Source organism: Ambystoma mexicanum, chromosome 11 (genome assembly GCF_040938575.1).
Source record: "Ambystoma mexicanum isolate Mex_15411 chromosome 11, UKY_AmexF1_1, whole genome shotgun sequence".
Lineage (NCBI taxonomy): Eukaryota > Metazoa > Chordata > Amphibia > Caudata > Ambystomatidae > Ambystoma > Ambystoma mexicanum.
Window position 1 is genome coordinate 1,174,554,263 of NC_090934.1, and position 18,806 is coordinate 1,174,573,068.

At 48.9% G+C, this 18,806-nt stretch overlaps 1 protein-coding gene across 4 annotated transcripts in view; it reads left to right on the top strand.

Moving 5' to 3' along the window:
• VPS13C (vacuolar protein sorting 13 homolog C) overlaps positions 1-18,806 on the top strand; it is a 5,236,720-nt gene that overhangs the window by 1,865,836 nt on the left and 3,352,078 nt on the right. The window lies entirely within an intron of this gene.

Sequence of the window (18,806 nt, forward strand, 5' to 3'; positions counted from 1 at the left end):
TGTAACTCCACACACGATGGCTATCTTCAGATTTTCACGGGAAGCCTCCTCGGCCTACTGGGCTTTTTCGCTATTTCTTCAGCACTTGTGTACAATTTCAGACAACTTTTATTTTAAAAAAAGCATGTTCTGGGTTATCTGCTCCTTACCACAAACAGAGGTTTCCTAGATAATTGTGGTCTAGGAGCAAGAGAATATTGCAAGTTCACACTCCTACAAAGACCATGTCAAAGGAAGTTAGTAGACAAGAAGTCTGGAAAACCCAAGAAATCTTTATTTAAAGTTTGCAGTAACTGCAAAGAAAAACAAATGTTTTTCTAAGGTCCCACGTCATGAATGCATTTACTTCATCCTCATAAAACAGAGGAATGTGGAATGTGTTAAAGGTTTTCTCAGAAGATTCTCCTGGAAAGATACAGACGGCTCCTGCCTCTCTGCCTCTAGGTGGTGCTGTCTACATACCTGTGGGACGCTAACATCACCAGAGAAATTCCTGAATCATTATTTAACTTTTCCTTTCATAAATCTGTATTTCCAAAAACATGGACTTCCATTCCCATAATGCTTTTGCAAGAAATCTGAAAAACCAAGCAGCGTAATCTAGAAACACTTCTTGAATCCGAGTTGTACGCACACTGATTTCGCCAAGACTGGGAGGAGACACTCATTTCATTGGACTTCAACATTCAAAATGCCACAGCAATTATTGTGAATCTGTTTCTATAAAAAAAAAGAAAACTGGCGTTTGTCAGCACTGGATCGTCTTCCAAAGTCCATGCCAGGGATTTCCATTAACCATGCCTGTGACTACTTGTGTGCAGACCAATCATACAGCTTCACCCTGGCTTTCCTCCCTGTTACTACTGATTATAAGCTGCCACACGCTCAAACTCCATTTTCTTCCATTGAATTCTGAACCTTGTGCAGCTTCAACCCATTCAGAATCGCTCTCTACATTGCTGACCATTCTGCTCTGTGCTTTGCTTGCTACTGACCTCTGCTACTGAATTGTCTTTTTCCAACTTCCACAACTGTGCTTTGCTTGCTTAGTCTTTTTCCTTCTGCCTGCTGCCAGTGTTTTTTTTGTCTTTCTTTGTGCTGTGTCCCTAGAGCCATTAACTGCTGTTTTTTTTTTTTTTAAAACATTTGTTTATTGGCAGAGGTAAACGAGCATCACAATATTGCATATTGGCATTGCAACATACTACATAAAGCAGTTCAAATTTAGAGAAGGGGGGGGAATGACAGCACAAAGGGGGCCTAGGCAGTCAGTGCTTGCAGTGAGCTAGGCGGCTCAGGCGGAGGGGTGGATCTCCACTCAACCCCGTATCTATTGTTCAGGTAAGTGCTGAACTCAGTCCACACGTTTTTGGGACAGGATGGAGTGGGCAGGGATCCGACGTACATCTCCTCACACACTTGCACCCAAGTAAGGGCTTTCAACCACATCTCGAAGGTAGGGCGGGGCACGGCGTTTCCAGCATTGTAGTATGCATCTCTTGGCTACAATTGCGCTTACATTTAAAAATTTTGACGTTTTCCCCACGTTTTCCCCCGTCCACATTCTGAACAACATAGCAATTGGATCCGGGTGTACTGTGGATCCAATTATTTCAGAGAGCGCTTCTGTCACTTTTGTCCAAAACGGCTTCAGCGCCGCACAGGACCAGAACATGTGTGCATGATCCGCTTCTTCAAACTTACATTTAGGGCATGTGTGGGTCGGGTTATGTTTAAATATCGCTACTCTGTGCGGTGTGTAGTATAGCCTGTTGAGAAGTTTGTATTGTATGCAGCGGAATCGGGCATTGAAGGAGACTCTGCGCGTGTGTGCACACATCTTGTTCCACATTGTTTCGATAATTTCTGTGTCCAACTCCCTGGCCCATGCCTCCCGCGACTTGAGGGATGTATTCTCTAGTTTGCCCAGTTGAATTTTATACAGTGAGGATATTATGCCCCTGCAGAGTTTGCAATGTATTGGAGTTCTGGTGAGTCTGGGGGCTCGTCTGGGTAGGAGGCCACATTGCCCGGACTGCCGCCCTCAACCTGAAGTATTGTAGTAGTTCCGTCGCTGAGTTGGAATGTCCAGGCCACCATGTCTGGGGGGTGATAAATTTGCCATCAGGGAATAGATCGGTTAAGGCTCGGTACCCCAGGTTTTCCCAGTGACGCAATAACTGTTGGTCATGTGTTGGGGAGAGTCCCGGAAACTGCCACAGGGGAAGCCACTTATAGTACGGGCACTGTTCTTGTTTGGAATACAGAATACTATTCCATGATCTGATCGTGGCGGCCACAGGGTCGGATGGGGCGTCTGACCGGAATGTACGGTGTAACAGTAGGGTCATAATGTTGGTTCCATCACCTGCCAATCTCTCTAGCTTGACATGAGGGGGGGGGGGTTCAAGTGTGTGTACCAGTGCGTGGCATGTTGGGCCTGTGCCGCGTTCCAGTATAATGCTAAGTCTGGGGCTGCAAAACCACCTTTTTCATAGGATGGGGTCATATGTTGCCACTTTTTGCGGACAGCTCCGGAGTGCCAGAGGAAATGGGCGCAAGCCGAGTGGAGCCGTTTGAAGTACTGCTTCCCGGGCCACACTGGTACATTAGCAAAGATATATAGGAGCTTGGGGACCGCAATCATCTTTATTAGGGACAATCTGCCCGCCATGGAAAGTGGGAGATTGCGCCACGTAAGCATCTTGGATTCAATGAGTCGTGCCGTAGACTCGTAATTGTCTGTCAGCAGGGAGGTTGTGGTTAGCGAGACCTGCACCCCCAGGTATCTGATGCCATCTGGGGACTAGCGTAGGGGGCATTCACAAGATGGTCGTTGGGTTGCTTTCTGACTTGGAATAGTTGATGGTGAAGCCAGAATATATGCCTATCTTGGTTATGTCACGGATAATCGGGTCCAGGAATGTGGAGGGGTCTTTGACGTACAGGAGCACATCATCGGCGTACAGCGAGATGATTTCTGGTGTGTCCTGAAGGCGAACATCCTTGCGGGTGTGACGGTCCTTGACATGGTCTGCCATGGGCTTGATCGCGAACGCGAAGAGGATGGGAGAGAATGGACAAACCTGGCGAGTGCCTCTGTGCAGCCCAAAGGGGGAGGAGGTAGTGGAGTTAACAAGCACCCTGGCCGATGGTCCTGTATATAGTAATTTAATATAGGAGATCATCTGTGGCCCTACCCCCATTTTCTCTAGCACGGCCCACAGGTATTGCCATGAGACCATGTCGAATGCTTTCTGGGCATCCAGTGTGAGCGCCACCGCATCGGCCTTTGGATCTATCCTGGACATCACATTGAACAGGGGACGGATATTGAGTGCGGTAGAGCGACCGGGGACGAATCCACTTTGGTCGGCGTGGATTAAATGGGGCACGAATGGTAGGAACCTATTGGTGATGATTTTTGCATATATTTTCATGTTGGTGTTGTTGAGCGATAAGGGCCTGTAGGATCCGCATTCGTCTGGGGGCTATCCTGGTTTGGGGAGGACTGTTATTAGAGCTTCCCTTAAGGAGGGGGGGGAGTGTGGTCAGTCGGAGTGATTCTATCCAGACCTAATGTAGTATGGGTGCTAAAATGGCCTCATGTTCTTGGTAGAAGTCAGATGTGAGCCCATCTGGGCCCGGGGCTTTATTCTTAGTCCGGGTGATCTCAGACCTCCCTATCTCATCTAACTTGAACGGGGCTTCCAGTTGCTCCCTAGTGTCCTGGGAAATGAGGGTCATAGGGATACTCTCTAGCAGGAGGTCAAGGTCAAGGTTCGTGTGTTCCGGCTGGGGGCCATATAGATTGGCGTAAAAGTTAGCAAAGGTGTCAATGATGGCCTTGTCCGACCAGTATCTCGAGCCATGGTCATCGATGATGCTATCTATTCGGGTCCTGCCACCCTCAGCGCGCACCAGCCTAGCCAGGGTCCTTCCGGGTCTTTCTCCCTTGCCGTACTTTCGAGCAGCCGTGGGACGAGCAAAGTAACACACCTCGCTCAGGGCATGGGACTCGAATACCTCTAGTTCTGTTCTGTGGAGGTATATTGTTGTTCTAGGGTTTTAAGCTTGGCTTCGGAAGTATTTAAGGACTGTCATATGGATTTGAGGACCCCAGCCTCCTTCGAGATACACATCCCCCTAATGTACACTTTAAATGCCTCCCAGCGGGTCCCAGCGGTTGTGTCACGCGTGTTGTTGTTCTCAAAGAACGTGTTTACGTCTGCCAGAATCTCCGCCTTGAAGACAATATCAGACAGAGCCTCAAATTTAAAGCGCCAGGCGGGCCGATGTGCTAGTGTATTACCCATTCGGATCTGGAGTAGTACAGGGGAGTGATCCGAGAGCGTGCGTGGAAGGATCTTGACATCTGTAACCCTGCCCACCCGGCACCCCGAGAGGAGGAACATATCTATTCTCGAAGAACTGTCGTGTGCTGTTGAGTAGATGGTGTAATCTCTGTCATGGGGATAGAGCGTTCTCCATACATCGTGTAGATTCAGGGAGCTCATTTGCATGTGGAGGCGCCTGGCTGCCCGAGTTGTGCCCCGGCGGGTGGTGGTCGTTCTGTCCAGGATGTTGTCAAGTATAAGATTCATGTCCCCCCCCAAATAATGGGGATTTCCACATATCTTGTGGGAATGGCGGTTACTGTGTCTATAAATTCGGGGGAGTCGGTATTGGGCGCGTATGTGCTAAGAAGCAAGCATTCTTCGTTCGCGAGAGTACAATGGAGATTCACATATCTACCCTCTGTGTCAATGTGAGATGTGCGAAGCTTGAATTTCACAGACTTATGGATAAGAGTAAGGGCCCCTCTGGCTTGGGTGGAGTATTGGGTATAGAATCTGTTGGGGCCCCAGGTCTGTGCCAGGTTCGATGAGAGGAGTTTCAGAGTGTGTGTCTCCTGTAATAGAAGTATCTGGACCCCGTGCCTTTGTGCATATGTCGTGATCCTGCGGGACTTGGTGAAATTAGTTAACCCCCGAACATTCCACGTCATTATTTCGATAGACATACTAAAAGTCTACGGGACATACCAGTATGACTCTGTCTACCGCCATGTGTATCGTGATGGCGAAGAGTCGCCTCTCTTTACCACCAGCCTTTACCATGCTGCCATTTTTTGTATAACTACCCCCCGTTTTCCCACCCCCACCCTCACCGCCCTGTACAAACTAGCAGTGTGACAAATCCCACCCCTGGAGCAACCTATTGCGTGCCGTCCCCAACTCGGCAACGCCTGACCAAAAGCCCAACCGGGCTTGAACAAACACACACAGCCTTAGCAGGCATTGCAGCTGTGGGGGCTGCTGCTGCCGTTGACCCACATTAGTTAATGCATATTGTGATGAAACAACAATAATCTTCAGAGCGACTAGTGAAACATTGGATTACAAGAAAAAGGAGGTTAGTTTACAGGTAGCGAGAACAACCGTAGTGTTACCCTCGGCCAGAGCGTCACAGAGAGGCTAAGTATACAAAGTCTTGACCCAGTGTGTGGTGTTTCGGTTAGATAACTTAAGGATGCCCCCCCTTGCAAAAAATGCCCCTTATGTGCCGATATGTCGGCATTATCCAGCTCTGCGTAGGGCAAAGAGGGGGAGATCACCACTCCACTGGGGGACAGTCGATAGGTTGTATCTGGCCCGAGGAGTCCGTAGTGGGGCCAAAAAGCTCAGTTGTTAGTCATTATCCATAGGTTCCTCAGGGGGACCAGACAGTCGGATTTGTGCCTCGATGAACTTGACAGCCTCGTCAGGAACAGTGAAAAAGTACATCTTGTTACGGTGAGTGAATTTTAGACGGACCGGGAATAGCATTGCTTACTCGATTTTCCTGTCTCTCAGCATTTTTTTAAACCCCCAAATTGGCAGCGCTCAGCCTGCACCCCCACAGAAAAGTCAGTGAAGATCCTGATGATTTGTGAGTCCAGCCACAGCTCCCCTTTCTCCCTGGCCAGCCGGAGTATATGGTCCCTGTCCTTGTAACTGAGTAGTTTTGCAATTATGGGTCTGGGGAAGTCACCTGGTTTAGGCCGGGGGGCCAGGGAGCGATGTGCTCTTTCAACCGTGAAGAATGCAGAGAGCTCGGGGTTATCCAGGAGATCCTTCAGCAGTTGTTCCACCGCGAGTTCCATACGACCTTTTAATGCTGATTCGGGAACCTCTACTATGCAAATGTTATTTCTTCGTGACCTTGATTCTAGGTCGTCGCACTTAGCTTTGACTTGTTTCATGTCGCAGACGAGCTCTGTGACAGTATTTTGTAGGGTATGGATGTTGTCCTCATTGGTTCCTATCCTTTGCTCCGCCTCGGTGATCTTAGCCCCCTGTTTAGCTCTCAAGGACGCAACATTTGCGTTTATATTGTCTAGTTTTTCGTGAAATGCTGCTAATTTTTGGCCATGGACTCATCATTGCGGTCAGATCCGGCTGCGGGGGGTCCGGTAGAGCCTCACCATCGTCCTGTGCCATGGAGGAGGAGGCCTGATCAGCCCTGGGTTTCGCTTTGGCGAACTTGTCCATCGCACCCACCCTGCTGGTGCCTCGCGATCTGTTGGACATCGCTGTGGCAGGGGGCGGCGATAGCTCGGTAGGTTTGGAATCGGCCACGGGCCAGGAGTCGTGCAAAGGTGTTGAGGATCGGCCCAAGGTGTGGGCTTGCGAGTGGCCTGCGACAGGGGTTCTGATATTGCCCCAAGAGCTTTGATGTAGGTTGTCTTGGTTGGACGATTGTAGCAAGATTGTCACGGTCTAGCGGTTGCTAGGGGGGGCTGCATGGTGATGGGTTCCAATGGTATACCGTGGCTGCCACAGGCGCAGTGGGTGGAGGGCTCTGGAGGATTGCAGACGGCCCCAGAGCAGCTGCCGCCACTACAAAGCGTATATGGGTACACTGGAGTCGAAACCGTTAGCCAAGGCGAAAAACAAAACAGTACAATGTGCAGACCTGTGCCGTAGTGGCGTGGGCCGCTCCACTCTGCTATGGCGCTCCAGGGATCTCAAGGCCGCAATGGGAGATTTCCAGCGGGTGTGTGAAGCACGTTGATGCGGAGGGGGGGGGGACACCAATGTTTATATGGGCCTTGGGGAGGGGGGTGGCATCCGCCCGGCCCCCTGGCCCCCCGTACACCGGGTGTATCAGCCTGCAAGTAGGATATAGAAGCGGGCAGTCAGCGTGGGAAGGAGGGAGCCCGATTGCGCTGCTCCGCGCTTGGGTCAGCTCAGCCGCTCCCCGCTGCCAGGTGGGGGCAGGCCACTCCTCAGAAGCTCCGACCTGCCGAGCAGGGCCGAAACCGACCGCTGCTGCGCCCAGGCAGCACGGCAGGTGAGTCCACTAGTGAGGAGAGAGGGGGCGTGGGCGAACCCCGGCCACCGCGCCGATGGAAGAGGGCCCGCGGGGGCCAGGCAGCCAGCCCTTTAGTTCCGCAGGCAGCAGCCACGGTCCCCGCTCCCCGCAGCACCTTCTGTCACCGCCCGCTGACCACACGGGGCCGCAGCGGCAGAGTGGGAGGGAGCAGAAGAAGCTGCAGCGCAACGGCGCCGTCTCATTCCACAGTGTGGCAGCACCGCCGATATTAGCCCAGCCGGGGGAGTCCACAAGAAGGCCAGCAGGGAGTCAGGGCGGCGTTGCCCAGGGCCGCCGACGTCCCGCCGTGCACCTAGTCTCAACGGGCCTGCTGGCGTAGATATTCTTATCTCGGCCGCCCTTGATCCGCCAGTAGCGATTTTTTTACCAGAACGTGCCTTATGTTCAGGGGATCATCCGGTGTAATTTTGGGGGTTGTCGGTGAAAGGATTCTGCTGCTGCTCGTGGATCGAATTCCGTGGGTCACGGAGCTTGAAGGCTAAGCAGCCATCTTGCTGGCTGCTCAACAGCGCCCCTAACTGCTGTTTCTTGTGCAGTGTACTTGCAGCTTCCAGCCTTTTTGCGGTTTTCCTTCAGTCTCCTTTGCTTCTTCTTACTCTGATTGCTCTTACTCTTTCAACTCTTTCAACTATCTTGCCTGCAGGGGTTGGAGCAGGAGCTCCCTTTCCACCTAGCTGCTGGAGCTGCCCCATGCAGCCCCAAGCACTGCCTGGCCAAAGGTAAGCCTGGAGGCTCCACCATTGGTATTAGGCACTGCCTTTGTTTATTTTTTATTTTATTTTTTATTTTTTTTATTTTACTTTGTGTTGGTAGCAAAATTAATGTACACCTTTACAAATATTACATCTTAAAATCAGGGATACAAATGGTAAAAGAGGTCAGTGCTATCTAGATTAACACCAAACAACAATATTCACACATATAAAACACATGAGAGCCTGAAAAGACTCAACAACCGTCAAAATCACCTCCAACTCTAGGGGGTAGCAAAAAACACTGAATTTAAAAGATTTAGACCGTCACATTATCAAACCCATGAGAACCCTTTAGGGTCCTTTTAACCAAAAGGAAAACACACACCAAGAATCTTGCAGCTTTCTATGTTCCCGCATGCGGAGAGAGAGCATTTTAGACTTAAAACTTTTTAGGACAGCTTCTTCAACTGACACCACTTCTAAGAAGAACAACATGATGACAATGGCCCCAGCCCCTACTGCTAAAAAACAATTTGCTATCTCATAATTGCTACACAAACACTTGGCCAGGATCCAGACAACTCCTCAGAATCCTACCCACTCCGTAGGGTCAGATTGCGTTGTAGCAGCTGTTCTTCAATGAGCAGCACAAGTCTGACTGTTGCTAGAATAATTGAGGTGGTATTACCCTGCATGCAACGAAGCCAAACTAAATGACGTTCAAAGGTAGAGTGCGACTTCAAGAAGGCACCCAAACAGCGACGCCTATGATTATCAAAGAAGATACAATACATAAAAAGATGTTCCAGGGTTTCGCTCTCGGAATGTTTAAGACAGAATCTACAGACTTCCCACTGTACCTGAGCCTTATAAACGGACCAATTCCTGATCCGATAGGCCATATGGATTAGGTCTAAGCGGAAGCGCATGTAGGTTCTTCTTGCCGCTTTATCAGGGCAGCATACTAGATATGGTCGTCTAGGGGAAACAGCCTGCCTAAATGTGGCATAGGTTGAAAAAGAAGGATATCCCCCAATCAAGTCAGAATTGTGAGCCCATGAATTTAAAAAAAAACGCTTTTTGACCTTATGCGGGTGATCTATTCGGTCTTGCTGCGACATATTCAATGAGGTTAAAATGGCCTGTATTCGGACGTTAAACTCGCACATCGAAGTTGGATATTTCTTAGCTAACATTGTCTGAAAATCCTCATAGAGGGAATTTGGAGGCGGTGTGAGCATTTTACAAAAGGTATTTACCATACGCCACTGAAATTTGTCTGCTAAAGGGTAAAAGCCCAGTTCATGTTGAATGATGGGATTGGAAAGGTAACCCGGCAAACCCAGGATAGTTTTCCACAGCTTACCTTGGAGCAAATTTAATACAGGACCCAAGTTCACAAGACAAACATCAGTTGCATAAAGCTGAATAGGTTCTACCTTCAGGGTATAGTATTGGAACAAGGGGCTAAGGGAGAATCTACAGTATCTTCGATAGATAATTCTCATTTGGGCCAGCAATGGAGCCAGCTTAGAATTCAACACTGTGCGCCATGCACCGACAGACATTCCATTCGACAGGTGATAACCTAAATAGGTTATTACTTCTTTTTTTCGTGATAGGAAGATCATTGATCACAAAGTTAAATTTTGGTATTTTTTTTTTTGGCTGTAAAAACCATTATTTGAGATTTTGCTGAATTGATGGTCATATTGTTTAGAGTGCAATACTCATAGAAGATGATTAATTTATTTTGAAGACCAAATGGGACCCTGTCGAATAGGATTACGTCGTCGGCGAAAGCCAACCAGTGTAGCCGAAGTTTACCCAAAACTACCGGAAAGGAATTGGTACCTAGCCATATCTGCTCGATGTCAGCCAGATAGAGATTGAATAAAACCGTGGCCAAGTTACACCCCTGTTTCACACCTATATGTGTGGGGATGATATCTGACAAAAGCCCCTCAGAATTAATGCGGACCCTATAGGACGTGTTTTGATGTAATGCTGCAATTATTGCTACTAATGCTGCAGGAATACCATATGCTAGCAGCTTCAGCCGGAGACGATTTCGTAAGACGTTGTCAAAGGCAGCTGAAAGGTCTAATGCTGCCATATAAATGGTAGCATTAGTCTTGGAATGAGCAGTGTGAAGAAGATGGGCAAGAGTCAAGGCATTTAACTGTGTGCCCATTTCTTTCCGAAAGCCAACTTGAGCTTTTGCCAGAATGGGAGAGGCACTTAAACAGGCTTCCAACTCGCAGAGGACCAGCTTTGCAAAATATTTTGCTGATGTGTCGATTAAGGCGATAGGTCTAAAATTTAACGGGTTGCTTAAGGCACCCTTTTTGTGAATAGGAATCACTGTAGCCATTAACCATGATTTTGGAATTCTGCCGGATTCGTAAACTAGCTGGAAGCGTGGCAACAGGTACCTGGCCCAAAAATTCGGATCGTCCTTGAACACACAAGGAGGTAGCCCGTCAGGCCCAGTCGCTTTCGAAAATTTCAGTTGGGCATTGCCCATATGATATCTTTGAGGACCCATGGACAAACACGTGGGAACGGCAGCTGCATTGTCAGAGATTCCGACGATAGGTGTGTTTCAGGCACTGCATATTTTTGACGAAAGAATTGCTCCCATTCAATGCCTGTGATGGAAGCATCCATTCGCGTGTCCACTTTTCCCGCCGGATTTCTTAAAATAGCCCATACTTCGTGAGGTTTTTTTTTGCATAACATCTCAATCATATTCTGGTTGGCTAGAGTGAAAGCAGCCTGTCGAAGAGATTTTAATTGCGTTTTAAATCGAGCAACAATAACGTTCTTTTCTCTGTTATAGCCGGAAATATGCAACGGCATCCGTTTTAACTTGTGCAGCTCGCTGTTTTTTTGCCTTTTTAGTAATGCAACTGTGTCGCCATTAACGTGAAAGTCCTGCGAGTTGCCTTTTTCACGCAAGTCTTTCACAAGATTGGCTAGGTGACCATGAATCATCATTAAATTTATCTCATTGATTTTTTCCATGTTACCAACAGAGAGAAAATCATCATGGGACACCAACAAGTCCCTGTTGACCAGGAACACCAGTTTCCGGCACACTGACGGGTGCCAGTTTACAGAGATAGTGTGCCTATCGCCTTTAACCAAACAATCCGGGACCGAAACCTCATAGGTCACACTCTCAATATGTAGGCACGAAGTCAACATATGGTGATCGCTCAGCCCCACGTCCCGAATAAGGATAGGGTCGAGTAGCCCAGTGCACACACTTGAGGCCAGCAAGTAGTCAATGAGAGATGCAGCTTGGCTACGCCTCCAGGAAGATCTACTTGAATGTTTCGCAAGTTGAATAGGATAGATCCCCCTTTCCTTAAAAAAAAGTACCACAGTGTCAACTCTACAGCGAGCTTGTTGGGCATAAGCGGAAAAGGTGGAAGTAGGCGATGCTAGATTATTAAGGGGCAGATAAGAATTCAAATCACCTCCAATGACAATTTTGTGATTGGGACACGTGACAGCAGCATGACCCAACATACGCTCCAAATCTTCTAAAAGCAAATTCAACGACACCACCTTTGGATTCCAATAAATTTACAAGAGAAAAAGAGTCGAAATAGAACAGTGCTCAAACGAGGCCTTAACCAATAAACATGAGTCAGAGGTATCCATAAGGGCTAGCACTGCCTTCAAGCCATTATTGATTAATACAGCAATTCCCCCAGCAGGGCAGCCTAATTGTTGTCGACAGGCAGGGACCGAAAAGCAAGTATAGCCATCCAGGCAGAGTTTGCCCAAGGCCATTGTTTCCTGCAGAAATAAAATATCAGGTTTTTGGTCGGGCCCAACCCGTCTATGCCATGCACCGAGATTGCTTAAACCACAGCAATTCCACGAGGTGACAGAAAGACTATGCAGTTATGATTCAGAGGTAGGCCCTTTTATGGCTGCCGCCACTTTTAACAAGGGCTCCAACCACGTTAGACCACTAAGTGTTTGGTTAAGCGAGGCCAGTTGGACAGCTAGTTGGTTGGCATGAGCTTCAAAAAGGACCGCCGTGGGTTCCGCAGGGCATTCTTTTAGCGGCGCTGGTACCCAATCGAGAAAGTCCCAGGCACTCTCCATATCCAAAAACAGACGCGGAACAAGCCCAATTAAATAAAAATCATCTGCGAACTCCAAGAGCATTTTGGATATAATCTAGGATTGCACTCTGCAGAGCACTCTGTGGTTGTTATGGGTCGCCAGCTGTTAGGGAGAATTCTCTGTTTAGGCTGAATTTCCCTACCTAGTGAGTCCCCCAGCAGCTTTGCTGGATTTCTGGGGTTTATTTTTTTCTCCTGCCAAGAGTGAGACTCTTTTACCCTCACTCTTGGGCATGTTGAAGTGTGTTTTCTTGGTTAAACCTTGTGTTGAATGGGCTATGGGGTCTTTTACTCCATAGGGCCTCATGTATTTTTTGGATGTGGGTTACACAGCACCCTCTGTGCCGTAACCCAGGGGTGTCCTAGGGACTCCCCAACATAGACTCCATACCCTGGGACTGACTACTGTCTCCCAGGACATGTAAAGTCACCAAAGACTTTACTAGTCTTAAATCCTGAACAGAACCAGTACAAACCATCATATTGTGGACGTACTGGCTGGGGCAATTCGATTGCCCCAGGGTCTGTTAGTCGAGGGGGCACGTCTCCGTCCCCCCTGATCGAGTTTTGGCTGGTGGCAGTGGAAACTACTTTTTATATTCGACCGCAAATATTTTCCTATGGGATTTCCCATTGTTTTAGGCTAACACATTTAATTATTTATTTACGGTAGCCTTAAACATACCGCCGGTTTATATATTTATTATTATAACTCCGGTTGGGATTTTTTTGCCAAAACTTGATACTAAAATGGCGTTGGCGTTCGCCTCTGTAACTCTGACCCAAAGTGGAGCCCTTTGTCCCACTTTTGGCGGGCTTCTCCACAGAAGCCCTCCAAAGTGGTGCCACTCTGTCTGGGGTACTTAGGAGGGGTGGAGGGGGATTTAGGCACCCTGGACTGAGTTACCTAGGTAACTCAAGTCGCACTCCGTCCTGATTGGCCCAAGGGGTGAGCCGGCCGGCTCACCACTTAGCATGGTTGAGTGACAGCTAGGCTGGGTGAATGGGGGTTTGCTGCATAAAAGCAGGGCTTTGGGGACTGGAACTTCAGAAGTCGCCACAGGACCTAAGAATCCAACGAGGGACGAGCTGAGCTGATCTGCTACGACGACACCGCCGGTGGAGCCCTGCTGAACCATCTCACCACTTTTCCCGACGACCGAGGAGAACTCTTAACGGAGTGGCTCCTTCCCTTGACTGGTGGGGACAACCAGTTTTCACCTTCTTTCCGTTCTTCGAGGTATCCCGTGGCCGCCTTGCCAGTGCCAAGCACCCCGGCAACCGGAACCCCACCACTTTTACCCCAACCGCGAAAGTCGGTACAACCCTTTAACCGGAGGACTCCGCGGCTGGTTTCTTCCCGGGCAGTGCAACGACCTTCTTCTTCTGCTCTTCAGCGAGATCTTCTTCTCCCCTGACCGACGTCGAGCCTTGCTGCCACTGCCTGGAACAACTGCCCCCGCTGGAGGATCCTTTCCGTTAAGGTACCGTGTTCCGCCTGGCTTCCCTTGCCACCGACTGTACGAGGTAGTTTTAGCCCTCGGCTTTCGATCCTGGGATTGCCTGGGACACTTTGGCTAAACTTTCTGAGCCTCTCTAACTCTTTTCCGAACTCTTTTGCAAGACTCTGAATCCCTACCAACTGTGTGATCTTGGGCACGTTTTCGCTCTGTCTGCTCTAAGAGTGGGCCCTGCTTAGTGACTTTTGCTCACCTGTGACTTTGTGCTTCTTTGAGCTTACCAAAAGTGTTCTTGACCTTAGAGTGGTGTGTTTATCCTAATTCTGCTCTTTTTCCCTCCCTTCTTTAACCTACTAGAGTGTCATCTAACGTTAAGCGCTCACCTCTGTTTTAATTATGTGGTGTTAACCTAGAGTTGTCTAGATAGGAATAAGGATTGGGACTGCTTTCCATATAACTGTGTTTGGAGTGTTTTATTATATTTTGCTAGAGTGTTTTCAATGTGTGTGTTCTTAAAAATAAATAACTATATACTTTTGAAACCAAGCTCTGGTCAGTGTTTGCTTGTGCTATTGTGCCTGAGTACATATTGTGTATACTTTGCATACTGCCTAACTCTTCTTGAGGGAAGTCTGACTGCTCAGCCACAGCTACCAGGTAAATCTGGGTGGTACAGACTGCTACCAAGTGGGTTTACTGCTATACCTGTAGTCTTAAATCTTTTGCAGTGTTCCCCAAGGGAACTGCACAGGTTTCTGCCTAACACCAGCTTAACCCAGTCCAGGTCCTTAGCTGATAGATTTCTTAGAGCTGGAATCTGAAAGAAAGAATTCATCAGGAATGACCTATTAATCCGAGCAGGGCCGTTAATCTCGGGGTTACTAGACCACCCAATGATTAATTTCATATCCTTGGGCATTTGTGCAAAAGACAAAGCCTCAGTGACGGGCTCTGAATTCGGGGCTAAGCACTTCTGCATGTTCCCAACTACACCATGCCGGATCAAATCCGACGGCAACTGGGCAGACTTGGGATGCTGGGCCAAGTCTTCTTGTGCTTCCCTATCAGTGGCAGCCTCTGCCAAAATTGCAACATCAACCTCATGCCCTCCGACTGATAGTTTCGGGGGCACATAGGGACATGCAAAGCTTGCCGCAGCAGTTTCTGGCAGGGCGACCAAGTCACTGACCTGAGCACCAGGAGGAGGTTCGATGGGCCCATGGGCAGATATAGGGCTTACAACCGGAGGCACCGTTGTGCCATCTGGCTGTCTAGCGAGGACTTTTCTCGATTCGATATTTGGAAAGAAGCAGTGCAGTAGCGGTTGCGTTTTTGCCGTTGGTGTCTTAGGAGCGGCACCAGCGGCGATCTGTACATTCCCGCTTTTTAGAGCTGCAATCTGCAGGTGTTTCCTGCTTTCCTCGTCAAGGTCACCCAAGTCTAGACCCAAATCATCGTTATTACACAGGTTGTTAACAATGGTTGGTAAGCAGGGCTCACGGGGCATCTGCACTTGCCTACCTGGGGGTGCATTGGAGGCTACTTTTCTCTGCATGGCCTTAGTCTGATTGAGGCGTTTTTGGGCTCGTATAAAAGACTTCCTTGCCTTGCGAGAGATAAAATGCCTTCCTTCATGTTCCACCGGCCCCTCTTCGACTTCCAGCGTCGCAATAGGAACCACAATAGAGTTTGTGACCAGGGGATCAATAAGCGCCGTCAACACTGAAGGACTGTCCGGAGGAACGACACTCTCCTCCTCGATCTCAGGACTCTCGCTGCAAGAAGCGAGACCGTCCTGGAGAGGTGGGGTCCCAGCCATCTTGTACAGGAGTTGTTCCACCTGCAGTAGCCGATCATGCTGTAATTTCGCTAGTTCAAAAAGGTCAATGGCCTCTGAGTCCCCATAGTCCAAGGTGACTCTCTTGTCACCCTGCACTACTTGTGAATAGGATCTTTGAGGCATGAATGCAAGGTGAATTCCAAAGTCAGTTTGGGAGCCTTGTGAGCATGTCAAAATGTGCTCTCGAGAGGGTCGCAAGGTGGAATTAACATTTGCCAGCATCTTTTCGAATTGGGCCAGATAGAAGGCTTTGGATTGGGTGTCTGCTAAGATATAGCCTTCCAATTTTGACATTTTGTCTTTCATGGATCCTAGCGAACCCTGCATCTCCCTTATTGAACAATGGGTGAGCTCATGCCCCTTGTCCAACAAGTTAAGTATGCGGGAGATGACTGGAAAATTGAAAGACTCATGTTGGTGGGTAATGGAAGAAGAATCTTCCAGAGTAGAGGCCGCTCTAGCTTCAACTTTAGGAGCAGACAAATCCGCATCCTCATTTCCAAGGGAAAAAGGGTCGATTCTAGATGGATGAAACATCCCTGTTGGCAAACCCTCATCTACCTGAAGGTTGTCATAATAAGACACAGGCATCCCTTGCAAACCTTTTGCCGTCATCATTGTAGACTCATCTCTTTGGTTGCCACCTTTGTTTATGCTTCTTTCTGTTGGCAGGTGGAAATGTACTTGTTCCCAGAAAGGGAACAAGCTCGAGGCTGGAGAAGAGGGGCCAAGAGAGAGGCGCACTCTTTTTGCTAATTCACTAATGACAGTAGGTGCCATCATAGAGGTGTCTAAGTTGTAAGGAAGACCTCCTTGTTCGTGGGTCAGGGCACAGTTTGGATCCCGTGAAAACACATCTACATCACCCACCACCCCATCCATGTCATTAGCGTCTTGCACAGTGAATGTTGGCTGAGCCAGGGAAATGGGAGGCCCAGGGGAAGAAGTAGAATTATCTAACAGAGGAACTACAGCATTGCAAACAAAAACTTCGTCCGGAACCACCTTGGCAGTACTCTCCATTTGCGAGTTAGACATTTTTGCGAAGGATTTTTTGGTACCAGTTGGCAAAGGGAGGGAATTACTAGGGGTTCTATTCCCCGCGTGATTCTTGTTGAATTTCGCAGTGGAACCTGTTTTGCAACCACTTCTAAGAATTGGGCTCATACTAGAAAGCTAAACGCACCTCAGATACAAATAGTAGCACCCCACCCGTTTGTATATACACAATATAGACTGAGGGGACAACAAAACAACACCTTCCTCAGTAGTGACAGGAAAATGCTTAGGTTAAAGTCACACGCCAATACAACAACTGCGAGCAAAAGGAAGTGGTATCCGGCACTAGCTCGAGTGTCAGCCTTAACTCTGTACTGTATAGCATAACGAATCGTCCTTGTTTGGTGCTATCGGGACAACAGAATCGCATGTGACATCATACGGCAACCGTGCGTATACCGGATGCCCGGAACTGTACACTTACGGCAGTGAACATACAAGACTTCAAAATGATAGTGCTTACTCCTCTAACCCACAGGATCAAAGGCTTGTAGCCCACAGTCTCCTGTCGGCAGGCAGGAACCAGGGAACGTAGGGGAAGTATAGAGTAACCTTTCAGTGCTTCTATTCTAGACAAACACCTTCCCTGGTAGCATACAAATAAGCATTTCAAGACTACTAATACGATTTACTGGCGTACCTCAGACATGCCCTTTAGCGAGGTTCACCCTCAGCCCTTCCTAAGGTGCGACAAGCACAGCACCACCGCCTCAAAGCGCCCCGTGACCCGCGAATAACCAACAGTACTTTGCAGGTATTTTGCGGTGCGCGGCGCGGGTGCGCCAAAGGCTGATTGATAAAGAGGCTCGGAGGGGAGGGGGGCTTCACAGGGGGCGGGCCCGCCTCCAACAGGAACTCCTTAAAAAAAAGAAGAAAGAAAGCAGGCTGATTAGGGGTCTGTGGCAGGGCGCTCAGAACCGTGGGACCACCCACAAGAACACCACTATCAATAGCGACAGACCACTAGTGAGACCACCCAACCCAGGAAGAATAGGAGGGCACACAGCCCGTTAGACCACCCAACCCAGCAAGAGTGAGTGGGCACACAGCCCGTTAGGCACACCACGTGGTAAAACTCAAGTTTGAGGATTCAAGTTTATAGACAAACAGTCACCTTGAGTCAGGCACTCTGGTGCAACCAGAAAAGACGTCCTCCGGTCGAGGACTCGTTGTATGAGACTCCGTCCGTACTCCAAGAGATGAGTCAAGGCAAAGTCCCAAGTCCCAAATCCACGCAGGGTCCACGCTGCAGAGCAAAGCGACGACGCACCCGACAGCCAACAGTACTTTGCAAGTACTTCGCGGTGCACTGCCTTTGCATCATATCGAAAATCGCTATTTTCATTTCCTAATTAAGGCTATGAATCAGTGCTGGCTTTGTACCCATTCCCAGCCCCTTGTGCCTCATGGGCTTGCAAACGAAATTTGAGTTTGCAAAAACATGAGGGTTTTGCCTTTCAAAGATGGCCACTGCTTTTTGTTGTTGAAACCATACTCTTCCTAAAGCCCTCAGAAGCCTACCTGCCTACCTGCCCCGTGATTGGCTGCCTCTGGCCTCTTAGCCTATTGGGGAGCACCGGCAGGCGTAAGCCGGCCCCCGACGAAGGCAACCGAAGAAGGCTCCTCCTGACTGAGCTTGAACGTACTCGAGTGCTCTGCAACATCGGGGCATAATATTTGCCTTAACTAAGGTGAGACTCCTAGCGCCCGCGCCTGTTACTATGCCGATCACTATACGTGCCCTCTTCCCTCATCACGTAATTTATTGCGCACCCTCTGCACCTCTTTCCTGACACCAGCCTTCTCACCATCAGCTGATCGATGCTTGCACACGTATACACCTCCTAGAGACTCGAGCCCCTGGGATACCGTCGCTTCACCTGTCCACTATAGCTGAGAGTAAGACTCCTGCTGCACGGTTCTTGTGACCAGGTCCCAGCCGCTGCTCCTCTTCCACTGCGACGATAGAAGCCCCCAAACACTACCGCTTACCCTATGTGGCCCGCGGCTGATCAATTGAACACTTTCAAACTCATAACTTGCCCTGTTACTTTAACGAGCGTATTGTCATGTAATCTGCTTTGCCTTTAACCATATCCCCCACAATGTCTGCGCAAGTGTGCCTCAATGTCTGCCTGCCCTAATGGCCCTTGCAACTGCCTGTGCTCGTATTACCTTTGCCTGATTAACAGCGTGTGACCCTGTTTCTGCATGAGGCCAGCGCCTCCCA